We start from the raw sequence: 20,813 nt of genomic DNA, 5'->3' as shown, positions 1-20,813 counted from the left end.
GCACTTTGCGAATCTCTTGGATCGCGGGAAGACTGTAAGGACACATCTGAAGTTCATTGCATGTCAGATTGATGGGTCTCCTGGACCATCAAATGGTTTTAAGGTAGGCACATTCATTCTTTACTTTTCGTTATTTTTGCGCCTCTGCCATTTCCCTTGCATGTTCCCTGGAGTCCAAAAATGGAAGAGACATCCTATGTCTCCATTACTTGGTCCCAGAGAGTACTCTGATGCAAGGGGAACAGGGCATTGTTTTAGTTTTGTCTTTCGATTTTCCAGTTTTTGGACCATCAAGCCGACTCTGGAGGTAAAGGGGCCAGCTGTAAGGGGATGGAGGAGGCTGGAGGTTTTTAACATCATGTGTGCAAGGCATGAAGCCTACACACATAATGTTAAATTCAGAGTCTGTGCATATTGATGGTCCCAAAACTGGACAACTTTGGGGCATCTTATGCCATGTTAGGGTATTTGCTTTGTATTGCGGTTGTTCCCCAGTCTCTTGCTCGCACTGCCGACAGAGAATGGGGGTTTTTTTTAGGCAAAAAGAAAAAACATTAGTATCTGCACTGAGGACACAAAAGAACTTACCTTTAATGGATAGGAAGGACCTTGGCACTTTCTGAATCTCTTGGATCAGGGGAAGACTGTAAGGACACATCTGAAGTTCATTGCATGTCAGATTGATGGGTCTCCTGGACCATCAAATGGTTTTAAGGTAGGCACATTCATTCTTTACTTTTCGTTATTTTTGCGCCTCTGCCATTTCCCTTGCATGTTCCCTGGAGTCCAAAAATGGAAGACACATCCAATGTCTCCATTACTTGGTCACAGAGAGTACTCTGATGCAAGGGGAACAGGGCATTGTTTTAGTTTTTTCTTCCGATTTCCAGTTTTTGGACCATCAAGCCGACTCTGGAGGTAAAGGGGCCAGCTGTAAGGGGATGGAGGAGGCTGGAGGTTTTTAACATCATGTGTGCAAGGCATGAAGCCTACACACATAATGTTAAATTCAGAGTCTGTGCATATTGATGGTCCCAAAACTGGACAACTGTGGGGCATCTTATGCCATGTTAGGGTATTTGCTTTGTATTGCGGTTGTTCCCCAGTCTCTTGCTCGCTCTGCGGACAGAGAATGGGGTTTTTTTTAGGCAAAAAGAAAAAACATTAGGATCTGCACTGAGGACGCAAAAGGACTTACCTTTAATGGATAGGAAGGACCTTGGCACTTTGCGAATCTCTTGGATCGCGGGAAGACTGTAAGGACACATCTGAAGTTCATTGCATGTCAGATTGATGGGTCTCCTGGACCATCAAATGGTTTTAAGGTAGGCACATTAATTCTTTACTTTTCGTTATTTTTGCGCCTCTGCCATTTCCCTTGAATGTTTCCTGCAGTCCAAAAATGGAAGACACATCCTATGTCTCCATTACTTGGTCACAGAGAGTACTCAGATGCAAGGGGAACAGGGCATTGTTTTAGTTTTTTCTTCCGATTTCCAATTTCTGGACCATCATGCCGACTCTGGAGGTAAAGGGGCCAGCTGTAAGGGGATGGAGGAGGCTGGAGGTTTTTAACATCATGTGTGCAAGGCATGAAGCCTACACACATAATGTTAAATTCAGAGTCTGTGCAGATTGATGGTCCCAAAACTGGACAACTTTGGGGCGTCTTATGTCATGTTAGGGTATTTGGTTTGTATTGCGGTTGTTCCCCAGTCTCTTGCTCGCTCTGCCGACAGAGAATAGGGGGTTTTTTTTTAGGCAAAAAGAAAAAACATTAGGATCTGCACTGAGAACGCAAAAGGACTTCCCTTTAATGGATAGGAAGGACCTTGGCACTTTGCGAATCTTTTGGATCGCTGGAAGACTGTAAGGACACATCAGAAGTTCAGTGCATGTCAGATCGATGGGTCTCCTGGACCATCAAATGGTTTTAAGGTAGGCACATTATTTCTTTACTTTTCGATATTTTTGCGCCTCTGCCATTTCCCTTGCATGTTCCCTGCAGTCCAAAAATGGAAGACACATCCAATGTCTCCATTACTTGGTCACAGAGAGTACTCTGATGCAAGGGGAACAGGGCATTGTTTTAGTTTTTTCTTCCGATTTCCAGTTTTTGGACCATCAAGCCGACTCTGGAGGTAAAGGGGCCAGCTGTAAGGGGATGGAGGAGGCTGGAGGTTTTTAACATCATGTGTGCAAGGCATGAAGCCTACACACATAGGGGGTCATTTACTAAGGGCCCGATTCGCGTTTTCCCGACATGTTACCCGAATATTTCCGATTTGCGCCGCTTGTACATGAATTGCCCCGGGTTTTTGGCGCACGCGATCGGATTGTGGCGCATCGGGGCCGGCATGCGCGCGACAGAAATCGGGGGGGGCGTGGCCGAACGAAAACCCGACGTATTCGGAAAAACCGCCGCATTTAAAAAACGAAAATGTGTCGCTTGGGGAGCGCTCACCTTCACCTTCTATGGGATGGTGCATTCCGGGGCGTTAAGATTATTTTCGGCGCTGCAGCGCCACCTGGTGGACGGCGGAGGAACTACCATCTTAAATCCCAGCCGGACCCGAATCCTGTGCAGAGAACGCGCCGCTGGATCGCGAATGGGCCGGGTAAGTAAATGTGCCCCATAATGTTAAATTCAGAGTCTGTGCAAATTGATGGTCCCAAAACTGGACAACTTTGGGGCGTCTTATGTCATGTTAGGGTATTTGGTTTGTATTGCGGTTGTTCCCCAGTCTCTTGCTCGCTCTGCCGACAGAGAATAGGGGGTTTTTTTTTAGGCAAAAAGAAAAAACATTAGGATCTGCACTGAGGACACAAAAGAACTTACCTTTAATGGATAGGAAGGACCTTGGCACTTTCTGAATCTCTTGGATCACGGGAAGACTGTAAGGACACATCAGAAGTTCAGTGCATGTCAGATTGATGGGTCTCCTGGACCATCAAATGGTTTTAAGGTAGGCACATTCATTCTTTACTTTTCGTTATTTTTGCGTCTCTGCCATTTCCCTTGCATGTTCCCTGCAGTCCAAAAATGGAAGACACATCCTATGTCTCCATTACTTGGTCACAGAGAGTACTCTGATGCAAGGGGAACAGGGCATTGTTTTAGTATTGTCTTCCGATTTTCCAGTTTTTGGACCATAATGCCGACTCTGGAGGTAAAGGGGCCAGCTGTAAGGGGATGGAGGAGGCTGGAGGTTTTTAACATCATGTGTGCAAGGCATGAAGCCTACACACATAATGTTAATTTTATAGTCTGTGCAGATCGATGGTCCCAAAACTGGACAACTTTGGGGCGTCTTATGCCATGTTAGGGTATTTGCTTTGTATTGCGGTTGTTCCCCAGTCTCTTGCTCGCTCTGCCGACAGAGAATGGGGTTTTTTTTAGGCAAAAAGAAAAAACATTAGGATCTGCACTGAGGACACAAAACGACTTCCCTTTAATGGATAGGAAGGACCTTGGCACTTTCTGAATCTCTTGGATCAGGGGAAGACTGTAAGGACACATCTGAAGTTCATTGCATGTCAGATTGATGGGTCTCCTGGACCATCAAATGGTTTTAAGGTAGGCACATTATTTCTTTACTTTTCGATATTTTTGCGCCTCTGCCATTTCCCTTGCATGTTCCCTGCAGTCCAAAAATGGAAGACACATCCAATGTCTCCATTACTTGGTCACAGAGAGTACTCTGATGCAAGGGGAACAGGGCATTGTTTTAGTTTTTTCTTCCGATTTCCAGTTTTTGGACCATCAAGCCGACTCTGGAGGTAAAGGGGCCAGCTGTAAGGGGATGGAGGAGGCTGGAGGTTTTTAACATCATGTGTGCAAGGCATGAAGCCTACACACATAATGTTAATTTCATAGTCTGTGCAGATTGATGGTTCCAAAACTGGACAACTTTGGGGCGTCTTATGTCATGTTAGGGTATTTGCTTTGTATTGCGGTTGTTCCCCAGTCTCTTGCTCGCTCTGCCGACAGAGAATGGGGTTTTTTTTTTAGGCAAAAAGAAAAAACATTAGGATCTGCACTGAGGACCCAAAAGGACTTCCCTTTAATGGATAGGAAGGACCTTGGCACTTTGCGAATCTATTTGATCGCGGGAAGACTGTAATGACACATCTGAAGTTCATTGCATGTCAGATTGATGGGTCTCCTGGACCATCAAATGGTTTTAAGGTAGGCACATTCATTCTTTACTTTTCGTTATTTTTGCGCCTCTGCCATTTCCCTTGCATGTTCCCTGCAGTCCAAAAATGGAAGGCACATCCTATGTCTCCATTACTTGGTCACAGAGAGTACTCTGATGCAAGGGGAACAGGGCATTGTTTTAGTTTTTTCTTCCGATTTCCAGTTTTTGGACCATCAAGCCGACTCTGGAGGTAAAGGGGCCAGCTGTAAGGGGATGGAGGAGGCTGGAGGTTTTTAACATCATGTGTGCAAGGCATGAAGCCTACACACATAGGGGGTCATTTACTAAGGGCCCGATTCGCGTTTTCCCGACGTGTTACCCGAATATTTCCGATTTGCGCCGCTTGTACATGAATTGCCCCGGGTTTTTGGCGCACGCGATCGGATTGTGGCGCATCGGGGCCGGCATGCGCGCGACAGAAATCGGGGGGGCGTGGCCGAACGAAAACCCGACGTATTCGGAAAAACCGCCGCATTTAAAAAACGAAAATGTGTCGCTTGGGGAGCGCTCACCTTCACCTTCTATGGGATGGTGCATTCCGGGGCGTTAAGATTATTTTCGGCGCTGCAGCGCCACCTGGTGGACGGCGGAGGAACTACCATCTTAAATCCCAGCCGGACCCGAATCCTGTGCAGAGAACGCGCCGCTGGATCGCGAATGGGCCGGGTAAGTAAATGTGCCCCATAATGTTAAATTCAGAGTCTGTGCAAATTGATGGTCCCAAAACTGGACAACTTTGGGGCGTCTTATGTCATGTTAGGGTATTTGGTTTGTATTGCGGTTGTTCCCCAGTCTCTTGCTCGCTCTGCCGACAGAGAATAGGGGTTTTTTTTTTAGGCAAAAAGAAAAAACATTAGGATCTGCACTGAGGACGCAAAAGGACTTACCTTTAATGGATAGGAAGGACCTTGGCACTTTCTGAATCTCTTGGATCGCGGGAAGACTGTAAGGACACATCTGAAGTTCATTGCATGTCAGATTGATGGGTCTCCTGGACCATCAAATGGTTTTAAGGTAGGCACATTCATTCTTTACTTTTCGTTATTTTTGCGTCTCTGCCATTTCCCTTGCATGTTCCCTGCAGTCCAAAAATGGAAGGCACATCCTATGTCTCCATTACTTGGTCACAGAGAGTACTCTGATGCAAGGGGAACAGGGCATTGTTTTAGTATTGTCTTCCGATTTTCCAGTTTTTGGACCATAATGCCGACTCTGGAGGTAAAGGGGCCAGCTGTAAGGGGATGGAGGAGGCTGGAGGTTTTTAACATCATGTGTGCAAGGCATGAAGCCTACACACATAATGTTAATTTTATAGTCTGTGCAGATCGATGGTCCCAAAACTGGACAACTTTGGGGCGTCTTATGCCATGTTAGGGTATTTGCTTTGTATTGCGGTTGTTCCCCAGTCTCTTGCTCGCTCTGCCGACAGAGAATGGGGTTTTTTTAAGGCAAAAAGAAAAAACATTAGGATCTGCACTGAGGACGCAAAAGGACTTACCTTTAATGGATAGGAAGGACCTTGGCACTTTGCGAATCTCTTGGATCGTGGGAAGACTGTAAGGACACATCTGAAGTTCATTGCATGTCAGATTGATGGGTCTCCTGGACCATCAAATGGTTTTAAGGTAGGCACATTCATTCTTTACTTTTCGTTATTTTTGCGCCTCTGCCATTTCCCTTGCATGTTCTCTGGAGTCCAAAAATGGAAGACACATCCAATGTCTCCATTACTTGGTCACAGAGAGTACTCTGATGCAAGGGGAACAGGGCATTGTTTTAGTTTTGTCTTCCGATTTTCCAGTTTTTGGACCATCATGCCGACTCTGGAGGTAAAGGGGCCAGCTTTAAGGGGATGAAGGAGGCTGGAGGTTTTTAACATCATGTGTGCAAGGCATGAAGCCTACACACATAATGTTAATTTTATAGTCTGTGCAGATTGATGGTCCCAAAACTGGACAACTTTGGGGCGTCTTATGCCATGTTAGGGTATTTGCTTTGTATTGCGGTTGTTCCCCAGTCTCTCGCTCGCTCTGCGGACAGAGAATGGGGTTTTTTTTAGGCAAAAAGAAAAAACATTAGGATCTGCACTGAGGACGCAAAAGGACTTACCTTTCATGGATAGGAAGGACCTTGGCACTTTGCGAATCTCTTGGATCGCGGGAAGACTGTAAGGACACATCTGAAGTTCATTGCATGTCAGATTGATGGGTCTCCTGGACCATCAAATGGTTTTAAGGTAGGCACATTCATTCTTTACTTTTCGTTATTTTTGCGCCTCTGCCATTTCCCTTGCATGTTCCCTGCAGTCCAAAAATGGAAGACACATCCTATGTCTCCATTACTTGGTCACAGAGAGTACTCTGATGCAAGGGGAACAGGGCATTGTTTTAGTTTTTAATTTAGATTTTCCAGTTTTTGGACCATCATGCCGACTCTGGAGGTAAAGGGTCCAGCTGTAAGGGGATGGAGGAGGCTGGAGGTTTTTAACATCATGTGTGCAAGGCATGAAGCCTACATACATAATGTTAATTTTATAGTCTGTGCAGATTGATGGTCCCAAAACTGGACAACTTTGGGGTGTCTTATGTCATGTTAGGGTATTTGGTTTGTATTGCGGTTGTTCCCCAGTCTCTTGCTCGAAATGCCGACAGAGAATGGGGTTTTTTTTTTAGGCAAAAAGAAAAACATTAGGATCTGCACTGAGGACGCAAAAGGACTTCCCTTTAATGGATAGGAAGGACCTTGGCACTTTGCGAATCTCTTGGATCGCGGGAAGACTGTAAGGACACATCTGAAGTTCATTGCATGTCAGATTGATGGGTCTCCTGGACCATCAAATGGTTTTTTAGGTAGGCACATTCATTCTTTACTTTTCGTTATTTTTGCGCCTCTGCCATTTCCCTTGCATGTTCCCTGTAGTCCAACAATGGAAGACACATCCTACGTCTCCATTACTTGGTCACAGAGAGTACTCTGATGCAAGGGGAACAGGGCATTGTTTTAGTTTTTAATTTAGATTTTCCAGTTTTTGGACCATCAAGCCGACTCTGGAGGTAAAGGGGCCAGCTGTAAGGGGATGGAGGAGGCTGGAGGTTTTTAACATCATGTGTGCAAGGCATGAAGCCTACACACATAATGTTAATTTTATAGTCTGTGCAGATTGATGGTCCCAAAACTGGACAACTTTGGGGCGTCTTATGTCATGTTAGGGTATTTGCTTTGTATTGCGGTTGTTCCCCAGTCTCTTGCTCGCTCTGCCGACAGAGAATGGGTTTTTTTTTTAAGGCAAAAAGAAAAAACATTAGGATCTGCACTGAGGACGCAAAAGGACTTCCCTTTAATGGATAGGAAGGACCTTGGCACTTTGCGAATCTCTTGGATCGCGGGAAGACTGTAAGGACACATCTGAAGTTCATTGCATGTCAGATTGATGGGTCTCCTGGACCATCAAATGGTTTTAAGGTAGGAACATTGATTCTTTACTTTTCGTTATTTTTGTGCCTCTGCCATTTCCCTTGCATGTTCCCTGCAGTCCAAAAATGGAAGACACATCCTATGTCTCCATTACTTGGTCACAGAGAGTACTCTGATGCAAGGGGAACAGGGCATTGTTTTAGTTTTGTCTTCAGATTTTCCAGTTTTTGGACCATCAAGCCGACTCTGGAGGTAAAGGGGCCAGCTGTAAGGGGATGGAGGAGGCTGGAGGTTTTTAACATCAAGTGTGCAAGGCATGAAGCCTACACACATAATGTTAATTTTATAGTCTGTGCAGATTGATGGTCCCAAAACTGGACAACTTTGGGGCATCTTATGCCATGTTAGGGTATTTGTTTTGTATTGCGGTTGTTCCCCAGTCTCTTGCTCGCTCTGCCGACAGAGAATGGGGTTTTTTTTAGGCAAAAAGAAAAAACATTAGGATCTGCACTGAGGACGCAAAAGGACTTACCTTTAATGGATAGGAAGGACCTTGGCACTTTGCGAATCTCTTGGATCGCCGAAGACTGTAAGGACACATCTGAAGTTCATTGCATGTCAGATTGATGGGTCTCCTGGACCATCAAATGGTTTTAAGGTAGGCACATTCATTCTTTACTTTTCATTATTTTTGCACCTCTGCCATTTCCCTTGCATGTTCCCTGCAGTCCAACAATGGAAGACACATCCTATGTCTCCATTACTAGGTCACAGAGAGTACTCTGATGCAAGGGGAACAGGGCATTGTTTTAGTTTTTAATTTAGATTTTCCAGTTTTTGGACCATCATGCCGACTCTGGAGGTAAAGGGGCCAGCTGTAAGGGGATGGAGGAGGCTGGGGGTTTTTAACATCATGTGTGCAAGTCATGAATCCTACACACATAATGTTAATTTTATAGTCTGTGCAGATTGATGGTCCCAAAACTGGACAACTTTGGGGCATCTTATGCCATGTTAGGGTATTTGCTTTGTATTGCGGTTGTTCCCCAGTCTCTTGCTCGCTCTGCGGACAGAGAATGGGGTTTTTTTTAGGCAAAAAGAAAAAATTGTCGTATCTGCACTGAGGACGCAAAAGGACTTCCCTTTAATGGATAGGAAGGACCTTAGCACCTTCTAAATCTCTTGGATCGCGGGAAGACTGTAAGGACACATCTGAAGTTCATTACATGTCAGATTGATGGGTCTCCTGGACCATCAAATGGTTTTAAGGTAGGAACATTGATTCTTTACTTTTCGTTATTTTTGTGCCTCTGCCATTTCCCTTGCATGTTCCCTGCAGTCCAAAAATGGAAGACACATCCTATGTCTCCATTACTTGGTCACAGAGAGTACTCTGATGCAAGGGGAACAGGGCATTGTTTTAGTTTTGTCTTCAGATTTTCCAGTTTTTGGACCATCAAGCCGACTCTGGAGGTAAAGGGGCCAGCTGTAAGGGGATGGAGGAGGCTGGAGGTTTTTAACATCAAGTGTGCAAGGCATGAAGCCTACACACATAATGTTAATTTTATAGTCTGTGCAGATTGATGGTCCCAAAACTGGACAACTTTGGGGCATCTTATGCCATGTTAGGGTATTTGCTTTGTATTGCGGTTGTTCCCCAGTCTCTTGCTCGCTCTGCCGACAGAGAATGGGGTTTTTTTTAGGCAAAAAGAAAAAACATTAGGATCTGCACTGAGGACGCAAAAGGACTTACCTTTAATGGATAGGAAGGACCTTGGCACTTTGCGAATCTCTTGGATCGCCGAAGACTGTAAGGACACATCTGAAGTTCATTGCATGTCAGATTGATGGGTCTCCTGGACCATCAAATGGTTTTAAGGTAGGCACATTCATTCTTTACTTTTCATTATTTTTGCACCTCTGCCATTTCCCTTGCATGTTCCCTGCAGTCCAACAATGGAAGACACATCCTATGTCTCCATTACTAGGTCACAGAGAGTACTCTGATGCAAGGGGAACAGGGCATTGTTTTAGTTTTTAATTTAGATTTTCCAGTTTTTGGACCATCATGCCGAATCTGGAGGTAAAGGGGCCAGCTGTAAGGGGATGGAGGAGGCTGGGGGTTTTTAACATCATGTGTGCAAGTCATGAATCCTACACACATAATGTTAATTTTATAGTCTGTGCAGATTGATGGTCCCAAAACTGGACAACTTTGGGGCATCTTATGCCATGTTAGGGTATTTGCTTTGTATTGCGGTTGTTCCCCAGTCTCTTGCTCGCTCTGCGGACAGAGAATGGGGTTTTTTTTAGGCAAAAAGAAAAAATTGTCGTATCTGCACTGAGGACGCAAAAGGACTTCCCTTTAATGGATAGGAAGGACCTTAGCACCTTCTGAATCTCTTGGATCGCGGGAAGACTGTAAGGACACATCTGAAGTTCATTACATGTCAGATTGATGGGTCTCCTGGACCATCAAATGGTTTTAAGGTAGGAACATTGATTCTTTACTTTTCGTTATTTTTGCGCCTCTGCCATTTCCCTTGCATGTTCCCTGCAGTCCAAAAATGGAAGACACATCCAATGTCTCCATTACTTGGTTACAGAGAGTACTCCGATGCAAGGGGAACAGGGCATTGTTTTAGTTTTTGCTTCAGATTTTCCAGTTTTTGGATCATCAAGCCGACTCTGGAGGTAAAGGGGCCAGCTGTAAGGGGATGGAGGAGGCTGGAGGTTTTTAACATCATGTCTGCAAGGCATGAAGCCTACACACATAATGTTAATTTTATAGTCTGTGCAGATTGATGGTCCCAAAACTGGACAACTTTGGGGGGCGTCTTATGTCATGTTAGGGTATTTGCTTCGTATTGCGGTTGTTCCCCAGTCTCTTGCTCGCTCTGCGGACAGAGAATGGGGGTTTTTTTTAGGCAAAAAGAAAAAACATTAGGATCTGCACTGAGGACGCAAAAGGACTTACCTTTAATGGATAGGAAGGACCTTGGCACTTTCTGAATCTCTTGGATCGCGGGAAGACTGTAAGGACACATCTGAAGTTCATTGCATGTCAGATTGATGGGTCTCCTGGACCATCAAATGGTTTTAAGGTAGGCACATTCATTCTTTACTTTTCGTTATTTTTGCGCCTCTGCCATTTCCCTTGCATGTTCCCTGCAGTCCAAAAATGGAAGACACATCCTATGTCTCCATTACTTGGTCACAGAGAGTACTCTGATGCAAGGGGAACAGGGCATTGTTTTAGTTTTGTCTTCAGATTTTCCAGTTTTTGGACCATCAAGCCGACTCTGGAGGTAAAGGGGCCAGCTGTAAGGGGATGGAGGAGGCTGGAGGTTTTTAACATCATGTGTGCAAGGCATGAAGCCTACACACATAATGTTAATTTTATAGTCTGTGCAGATTGGTGGTTCCAAAACTGGACAACTTTGGGGCTTCTTATGTCATGTTAGGGTATTTGCTTCGTATTGCGGTTGTTCCCCAGTCTCTTGCTCGCTCTGCGGACATAGAATGGGGGGTTATTTTTAGGCAAAAAGAAAAAACATTAGGATCTGCACTGAGGACGCAAAAGGACATACCTTTAATGGATAGTAAGGACCTTGGCACTTTGCAAATCTCTTGGATCGTGGGAAGACTGTAAGGACACATCTGAAGTTCATTGCATGTCAGATTGATGGGTGTCCTGGACCATCAAATGGTTTTAAGGTAGGCACATTCATTCTTTACTTTTCGTTATTTTTGCGCCTCTGCCATTTCCCTTGCATGTTACCTGCAGTCCAACAATGGAAGACACATCCTATGTCTCCTTTACTTGGTCACAGAGAGTACTCTGATGCAAGGGGAACAGGGCATTGTTTTAGTTTTGTCTTCCGATTTTCCAGTTTTTGGACCATCAAGCCGACTCTGGAGGTAAAGGGGCCAGCTGTAAGGGGATGGAGGAGGCTGGAGGTTTTTAACATCATGTGTGCAAGGCATGAAGCCTACACACATAATGTTAATTTTATAGTCTGTGCAGATTGATGGTCCCAAAACTGGACAACTTTGGGGCGTCTTATGCCATGTTAGGGTATTTGCTTCGTATTGCGGTTGTTCCCCAGTCTCTTGCTCGCTCTGCGGACAGAGAATGGGGTTTTTTTTAGGCAAAAAGAAAAAACATTAGGATCTGCACTGAGGACGCAAAAGGACTTACCTTTAATGGATAGGAAGGACCTTGGCACTTTGCGAATCTCTTGGATCGCGGGAAGACTGTAAGGACACATCTGAAGTTCATTGCATGTCAGATTGATGGGTCTCCTGGACCATCAAATGGTTTTAAGGTAGGCACATTAATTCTTTACTTTTCGTTATTTTTGCGCCTCTGCCATTTCCCTTGCATGTTACCTGCAGTCCAACAATGGAAGACACATCCTATGTCTCCATTACTTGGTCACAGAGAGTACTCTGATGCAAGGGGAACAGGGCATTGTTTTAGTTTTGTCTTCCGATTTTCCAGTTTTTGGACCATCATGCCGACTCTGGAGGTAAAGGGGCCAGCTGTAAGGGGATGGAGGAGGCTGGAGGTTTTTAACATCATGTGTGCAAGGCATGAAGCCTACACACATAATGTTAATTTTATAGTCTGTGCAGATTGATGGTCCCAAAACTAGACAACTTTGGGGCGTCTTATTCCATGTTAGGGTATTTGCTTTGTATTGCGGTTGTTCTCCAGTCTCTTGCTCGCTCTGCGGACAGAGAATGGGTTTTTTTTTTAGTCAAAAAGAAAAAACATTAGGATCTGCACTGAAGACGCAAAAGGACTTACCTTTAATGGATAGGAAGGACCTTGGCAATTTCCGAATTTCTTGGATCGCGGGAAGACTGTAAGGACACATCTGAAGTTCATTGCATGTCACATTGATGGGTCTCCTGGACCATCAAATGGTTTTAAGGTAGGCACATTCATTCTTTACTTTTCGTTATTTTTGCGGCTCTGCCATTTCCCTTGCATGTTCCCTGGAGTCCAAAAATGGAAGACACATCCTATGTCTCCATTACTTGGTCACAGAGAGTACTCTGATGCAAGGGGAACAGGGCATTGTTTTAGTTTTTGTTTCAGATTTTCCAGTTTTTGGACCATCAAGCCGAATCTGGAGGTAAAGGGGCCAGCTGTAAGGGGATGGAGGAGGCTGGAGGTTTTTAACATCATGTGTGCAAGGCATGAAGCCTATACACATAATGTTAATTTTATAGTCTGTGCAGATTGATGGTCCCAAAACTGGACAACTTTGGGGCATCTTATGTCATGTTAGGGTATTTGCTTTGTATTGCGGTTGTTCCCCAGTCTCTTGCTCGCTCTGCCGACAGAGAATGGGGTTTTTTTTAGGCAAAAAGAAAAAACATTAGTATCTGCACTGAAGACGCAAAAGGACTTACCTTTAATGGATAGGAAGGACCTTGGCAATTTGCGAATTTGTTGGATCGCGGGAAGACTGTAAGGACACATCTGAAGTTCATTGCATGTCAGATTGATGGGTCTCCTGGACCATCAAATGGTTTTAAGGTAGGCACATTCATTCTTTACTTTTCGTTATTTTTGCGCCTCTGCCATTTCCCTTGAATGTTTCCTGCAGTCCAAAAATGGAAGACACATCCTATGTCTCCATTACTTGGTCACAGAGAGTACTCAGATGCAAGGGGAACAGGGCATTGTTTTAGTTTTTTCTTCCGATTTCCAATTTCTGGACCATCATGCCGACTCTGGAGGTAAAGGGGCCAGCTGTAAGGGGATGGAGGAGGCTGGAGGTTTTTAACATCATGTGTGCAAGGCATGAAGCCTACACACATAATGTTAATTTTATAGTCTGTGCAGATTGATGGTCCCAAAACTGGACAACTTTGGGGCATCTTACGCCATGTTAGGGTATTTGCTTTGTATTGCGGTTGTTCCCCAGTCTCTTGCTCGCTCTGCGGACAGAGAATGGGTTTTTTTTTAGGCAAAAAGAAAAAACATTAGGATCTTCACTGAGGACGCAAAAGGACTTACCTTTAATGGATAGGAAGGACCTTGGCACTTTGCGAATCTCTTGGATCGCGGGAAGACTGTAAGGACACATCTGAAGTTCATTACATGTCAGATTGATGGGTCTACTGGTTCATCAAATGGTTTTAAGGTAGGCTCATTAATTCTTTACTTTTCGTTATTTTTGCGCCTCTGCCATTTCCCTTGCATGTTCCCTGGAGTCCAACAATGGAAGACACATCCTATGTCTCCATTACTTGGTCACAGAGAGTACTCTGATGCAAGGGGAACAGGGCATTGTTTTAGTTTTTGCTTCAGATTTTCCAGTTTTTGGATCATCAAGCCGACTCTGGAGGTAAAGGGGCCAGCTGTAAGGGGATGGAGGAGGCTGGAGGTTTTTAACATCATGTGTGCAAGGCATGAAGCCTACACACATAATGTTAATTTTATAGTTTGTGCAGATTGATGATCCCAAAACTGGACAACTTTGGGGGGCGTCTTATGTCATGTTAGGGTATTTGCTTCGTATTGCGGTTGTTCCCCAGTCTCTTGCTCGCTCTGCGGACAGAGAATGGTGGGTTTTTTTAGGCAAAAAGAAAAAACATTAGGATCTGCACTGAGGACGCAAAAGGACTTACCTTTAATGGATAGGAAGGACCTTGGCACTTTCTGAATCTCTTGGATCAGGGGAAGACTGTAAGGACACATCTGAAGTTCATTGCATGTCAGATTGATGGGTCTCCTGGACCATCAAATGGTTTTAAGGTAGGCACATTCATTCTTTACTTTTCGTTATTTTTGCGCCTCTGCCATTTCCCTTGCATGTTCGGTGCATTTCAAAAATGGAAGACACATCCTATGTCTCCATTACTTGGTCACAGAGAGTACTCTGATGCAAGGGGAACAGGGCATTGTTTTAGTTTTGTCTTCCGATTTTCCAGTTTTTGGATCATCACGCCGACTCTGGAGGTAAAGGGGCCAGCTGTAAGGGGATGGAGGAGGCTGGAGGTTTTTAACATAATGTGTGCAAGGCATGAAGCCTACACACATAATGTTAATTTTATAGTCTGTGCAGATTGATGGTCCCAAAACTGGACAACTTTGGGGCTTCTTATGTCATGTTAGGGTATTTGCTTCGTATTGCGGTTGTTCCCCAGTCTCTTGCTCGCTCTGCGAACAGAGAATGGGGGTTTTTTTTAGGCAAAAAGAAAAAACATTAGGATCTGCACTGAGGACGCAAAAGGACTTACCTTTAATGGATAGGAAGGACCTTGGCACTTTGCGAATCTCTTGGATCGCGGGAAGACTGTAAAGACACATCAAAAGTTCATTGCATGTCAGATTGATGGGTCTCCTGGACCATCAAATGGTTTTAAGGTAGGCACATTAATTCTTTACTTTTCGTTATTTTTGCGCCTCTGCCATTTCCCTTGCATGTTCCCTGCAGTCCAAAAATGGAAGACACATCCTATGTCTCCATTACTTGGTCACAGAGAGTACTCTGATGCAAGGGGAACAGGGCATTGTTTTAGTTTTGTCTTCCGATTTTCCAGTTTTTGGACCATCATGCCGACTCTGGAGGTAAAGGGGCCAGCTGTAAGGGGATGGAGGAGGCTGGAGGTTTTTAACATCATGTGTGCAAGGCATGAAGCCTACACACATAATGTTAATTTTATAGTCTGTGCAGATTGATGGTCCCAAAACTGGACAACTTTGGGGCGTCTTATGCCATGTTAGGGTATTTGCTTTGTATTGCGGTTGTTCCCCAGTCTCTTGCTCGCTCTGCAGACAGAGAATGGCTTTTTTTTAGGCAAAAAGAAAAAACATTAGGATCTGCACTGAGGACGCAAAAGGACTTACCTTTAATGGATAGGAAAGACCTTGGCACTTTGCGAATCTCTTGGATCGCGGGAAGACTGTAAGGACACATCTGAATTTCATTACATGTCAGATTGATGGGTCTCCTGGACCATCAAATGGTTTTAAGGTAGGCACATTAATTCTTTACTTTTCGTTATTTTTGCGCCTCTGCCATTTCCCTTGCATGTTCCCTGCAGTCCAACAATGGAAGACACATCCTACGTCTCCATCACTTGGTCACAGAGAGTACTCTGATGCAAGGGGAACAGGGCATTGTTTTAGTTTTTGTTTCAGATTTTCCAGTTTTTGGACCATCAAGCCGACTCTGGAGGTAAAGGGGCCAGCTGTAAGGGGATGGAGGAGGCTAGAGGTTTTTAACATCATGTGTGCAAGGCATGAAGCCTACACACATAATGTTAATTTTATAATCTGTGCAGATTGATGGTCCCAAAACTGGACAACTTTGGGGCATCTTATGCCATGTTAGGGTATTTGCTTTGTATTGCGGTTGTTCCCCAGTCTCTTGCTCGCTCTGCCGACAGAGAATGGGGGTTTTTTTAGGCAAAAAGAAAAAACATTAGGATCTGCACTGAGGACGCAAAGGACTTACCTTTAATGGATATGAAGGACCTTGGCACTTTGCGAATCTCTTGGATCGCGGGAAGACTGTAAGGACACATCTGAAGATTATTGCATGTCAGATTGATGGGTCTCCTGGACCATCAAATGGTTTTAAGGTAGGCACATTCATTCTTTACTTTTCGTTATTTTTGCGCCTCTGCCATTTCCCTTGCATGTTCCCTACAGTCCAACAATGGAAGACACATCCTACGTCTCCATTACTTGGTCACAGAGAGTACTCTGATGCAAGGGGAACAGGGCATTGTTTTAGTTTTTGTTTCAAATTTTCCAGTTTTTGGACCATCATGCCGACTCTGGAGGTAAAGGGGCCAGCTGTAAGGGGATGGAGGAGGCTGGAGGTTTTTAACATCATGTGTGCAAGGCATGAAGCCTACACACATAATGTTAATTTTATAGTCTGTGCAGATTGATGTTCCCAAAACTGGACAACTTTGGTGCGTCTTATGTCATGTTAGGGTATTTGCTTTGTATTGCAGTTGTTCCCCAGTCTCTTGCTCGCTCTGCCGACAGAGAATGGGGGTTTTTTTTAGGCAAAAAGAAAAAACATTAGGATCTGCACTGAGGACGCAAAAGGACTTACCTTTAATGGATAGGAAGGACCTTGGCACTGTGCGAATCTCTTGGATCGCGGGAAGACTGTAAGGATACATCTGAAGTTCATTAATTGTCAGATTGATGGGTCTCCTGGATCATCAAATGGTTTTAAGGTAGGCACATCCAGGAATGTTGCATGTCCTCACACTGCTGTGTTCTGTGCTCTCTGCAGACAGTGTAAGTTATCGCCCTTCGTGTAATCAAACATTTGTGTATGTTCTAAGTAGCAGCAGGGCTATGAAAAAATAATTTACATGCCAGGATTGTAGCTAGATTTAGATAACTGGGGATTTGTCCTCACACCACTGTGCTGTGAGATCTCTAATAATAATAATTCCTTTATTTATATAGTGCATACAGATTACCCAGCGTTGCACAGAGCTTTCCAAATCAATCCCTGTCCCCAATGGGGCTCACAATCTAATCAACCTACCAGTATGTTTTGGAGTGTGGGAGGAATTCAGGGGACCCAGAAGAAACCGACGCAAACATAGAGAGAACATACAAACTCTTTACAGATGTTGACCCTGGGACTTGAACCCAGATCCCCAAGGCTGTAGTGCTAACCACTAAGCCACCATGCTGCATTTAACTGCTCCTCAGCCCCTCCTCCTCCAATCTTAGTTGCTGCTTTAGTATTCAACCATCAGCCGCTAACAGCTTTTACTCAGAGTAGAACACAAGGAGGATTTGTGGAGCTGTGTAATGTAATCTCACAGCACAGCAGTTTTGGGACCTCCTCTACTTGGAGAATTAACATTCATGGAATATAAATATAAATTTCACAGTCCTGCTGCTACTAACAACATAAAAGCATTATTAAATGGATTTTCCAAAAATTCTTGAAAACCTTATAGACTCAGGGCAGGGGTGGCATACTGACTTTACTTCTATTTTTTGGCCCTTCACCTGGTCATAAGTTCCAAAGGGTATCTAGTCCTGCCAATAAGTGGCCTCTTTGGACCTTGTAACATGGTAAGAGGAGGTATTGTGGTCTTCAGATGCCCTTCATTGGCTGAAGAAGGTCTCATGACCGCCCCCCCCCCCCCGGCTGAAAACTATTAACTTTCAAATACATGAGGTCTACTTGTCCTACTAGTATTGGATTTCTTATTATCCTACCCCCTTTGTGGTTCCACAGATGTGCTTTGCCTCTGCACTTGTCAAGGTTGCTTATCTAAATGTGGCTTTTTTTTTAACCATTTGTGGTGGGAAGTCTTAGTAAATCTTTCCTTCGCTGGTAACCACTGCAAGGAGTTATGGTCTTTGTTGCAGATTAAAGTCCTTAGAATTGAATTGAAAGTTTAACCAAGAGTCATGATCTGTTGAGAGCCGAGAGTTACCAACAGAAGATCGATCAGTATGACAAAGGCCATCAGAAATCCCTGGAGATACCCAGGAACAGAACCAAGAGGTTAGATCTAGCAAGTGGAACAACAGGGTCTATCGGTCAGAGTCGATCTGATTCGGTTATAGCGAAAATCTGCAACACAACTATCTCAGATCCATCAAATTCGCCATTCACTTGCTTCTAGCAGTTTCTTTTGTCCTCTAAAGTTTCTTTGTAAGTTTTAAAAACCAAAGCCATTAGGGATGAAGAGAAAAAGATTGGGACAATATTTCAATATGCGGTGTGTAGCAATATTGACAACCTGAGATTAATTGGAAGAAAATTAACTCCGGTATCATTTAGTCGCCCTGGATACAGCTGTACATTAGATGGATGTAGACATTTTGCAAAATTTATGATGGTGCCATTATATGTACATTAAGAGGAATTATACGCTTGTAAAAGCCGGCTTTCGTTAAATTAAGGACCTGTGTGAAATTGTGCTAAGGTGGAAGATGTGATGGGTTATATTTTATAATAACAAAACCTTAAGCCTAGAGACACAGGGTATCGATTACGGCTCAGGAGTAATCACTTTCCTCTGAATGGAAAACAGATCTTGAAAAAACAGACATCTGTAGGGGCCATTGTGATTGCTGGAGAATCGGGGGTGATATGATGATCGGTTGACTCAATAAGCCAATCAACTGACTGTCAAGTCCACCTACTGATATGTACCATCAGCTAGTCATCAATGGTGACCCTAATGGGCTTGATCACATATACTGCTTCAATCACGCATGTTTTGGGAGAACTGGGGACTGTCCATGTGTGATTGACACTCTCTTAGCTTCTTTCATTTTTTTGACAGATCAAAGTCCAAAAGTCCCATGGAAAGGAGTGTAGTGATAGCCATATATTCACAGAGTAACTTTCAGTCCTCCATTCTCCAAATCACTAGGTTCCCAATGGTCAACCTCCTAGCGATCTGAAGCTTGTCTTCTATGATAGGTTCTTTCCATGGACATTCCATTTAAGGTCTAGACTATTTTAGGAAGTTCTGGGGTCTCACATGACCTGTTTCATGCAAAGACTCTTCTCTGTGTCGGAGGAGGCCGATCATTGGATGAAGCTCATCCTCCCCTCCTGCGAGAAATATGGTCAATTCTGGTTGGGCACAAAGCCTGAAACAAGAAGTAATGGAGCCACACAGGAACCAGAGGGGGGTAAGTACATATTCTTTTTTTGCTTACCTGAACCCTAACCTTCTGGGGTTATATAGATTAATGCAGAACCCCTTTAACCCCTGTAGAACCCAGTACAGTCTACGGCAAATGGGAATGGAAGAGAGTCAACATCTTGGGAAAAAATGAATAAGGTTATGAATAAAGACCTCGTCCGAAACGCGTAACGATGATCACTTTTTAACCATGATTTTGAAATAAAGGTTGCTTTTTTACTTTTTCGCCTGTTGCCGATGATACTTTTTCCATTTTTTCCCATTTCCCCATTGGTCCCCGGGACCAGACCAGGTTCATCATCGTTGCACGGCCTTTCACACTTCTGAGCTGCAGACCAGGTGAGCTGACACCCTTCCTTTTTTGTTTTTTGTTATCAGAGTCAACATCTTGCATGTCTTCTTCTCCAACAGAATCAAGGGCTTTCGACCACTATGGGGAGACTATAGTAATTATATAGAAAACTATAGTTCTATAGTTGTATAGAAAACTATAGTTTTCCTACACAAACTATAGTTTGTGTAGGAAAATCTCCCCTGACATTGTTTCTCTTGCCTTCATCTTTGCAGGTAGTTGCCACCATATCTAAGAATGACCATGCTCTTGCCAGAGTCCTTCAACTTCCTTGTCAATATCCAATGATATTGAGGAGCACAAATACTAACCAAAAAAATTCTAACAAAAAGCTTTACTTTCATCCCAGATTTTCGCAGTTGAGCAAACAATGCAAGTTGTTATTTTTAATAAAGATGAATGGGAATTACAGGACGCCTCAGTCGCCGATAAATTCTTTAATCCCATCAACTCTTGAGGGCCGATCTGAATGACAGACGACCGGTGTTTCCAGTATTGAATTACTCGCTGTGTTTCCCGTGACACTCGACAAACTACCAACTAAAATCTCGGAGGTAGAATCCTGGCCGTGTAAAATGTTTTCTATATCTGGTGACACCTAAAATTGAGAACAAATATGTTTAGAAGACAGCTTGTTATAAACCTTTCGGAAAGATGGAAAGAACCTATGAACAGTCTGTGACGTGAGCACGGAGCTTACTGATATCCTGGATCCTTTCAGAATTCGGAAGTATTTTATGCAGAAGGTTTTTTAAATAATTAAGGAATATACAAATATGATATGTAGGGGCAAGCAATCGGGGCAAGCAAACCCCACCTCTGTATGATAAGGACTCACCCTTAGTAGATCTGCACCATACATGTACAGTCCAAGTACTGCGGAGGCATGAGGAGCACTAGAGATGGGCCAAACTTTGAAGGTTTTTTTTATAGTGTCCATGGAGGGACTTGCTAAGTGGAGATTTGGGACACTTAACCACTGGTCCATACAGACCTTTAGGGGGTTAAGTGCCCTAAATATACATATCATAAGTCATAGAATGATTCCAAAAAATTGCATCACAATATAAGGCAGCACCAGCATACAAAATGGGTGAAGGACAAAGAATCAGTTCAGCGAGGGTGCTCCCGGGTGGGGGTTGCTTGTAGTTATTGCTTAGACACTAGAT

Source organism: Engystomops pustulosus, chromosome 4 (genome assembly GCF_040894005.1).
Source record: "Engystomops pustulosus chromosome 4, aEngPut4.maternal, whole genome shotgun sequence".
Taxonomy (NCBI): domain Eukaryota; kingdom Metazoa; phylum Chordata; class Amphibia; order Anura; family Leptodactylidae; genus Engystomops; species Engystomops pustulosus.
This window is presented reverse-complemented; position numbering follows the sequence as displayed.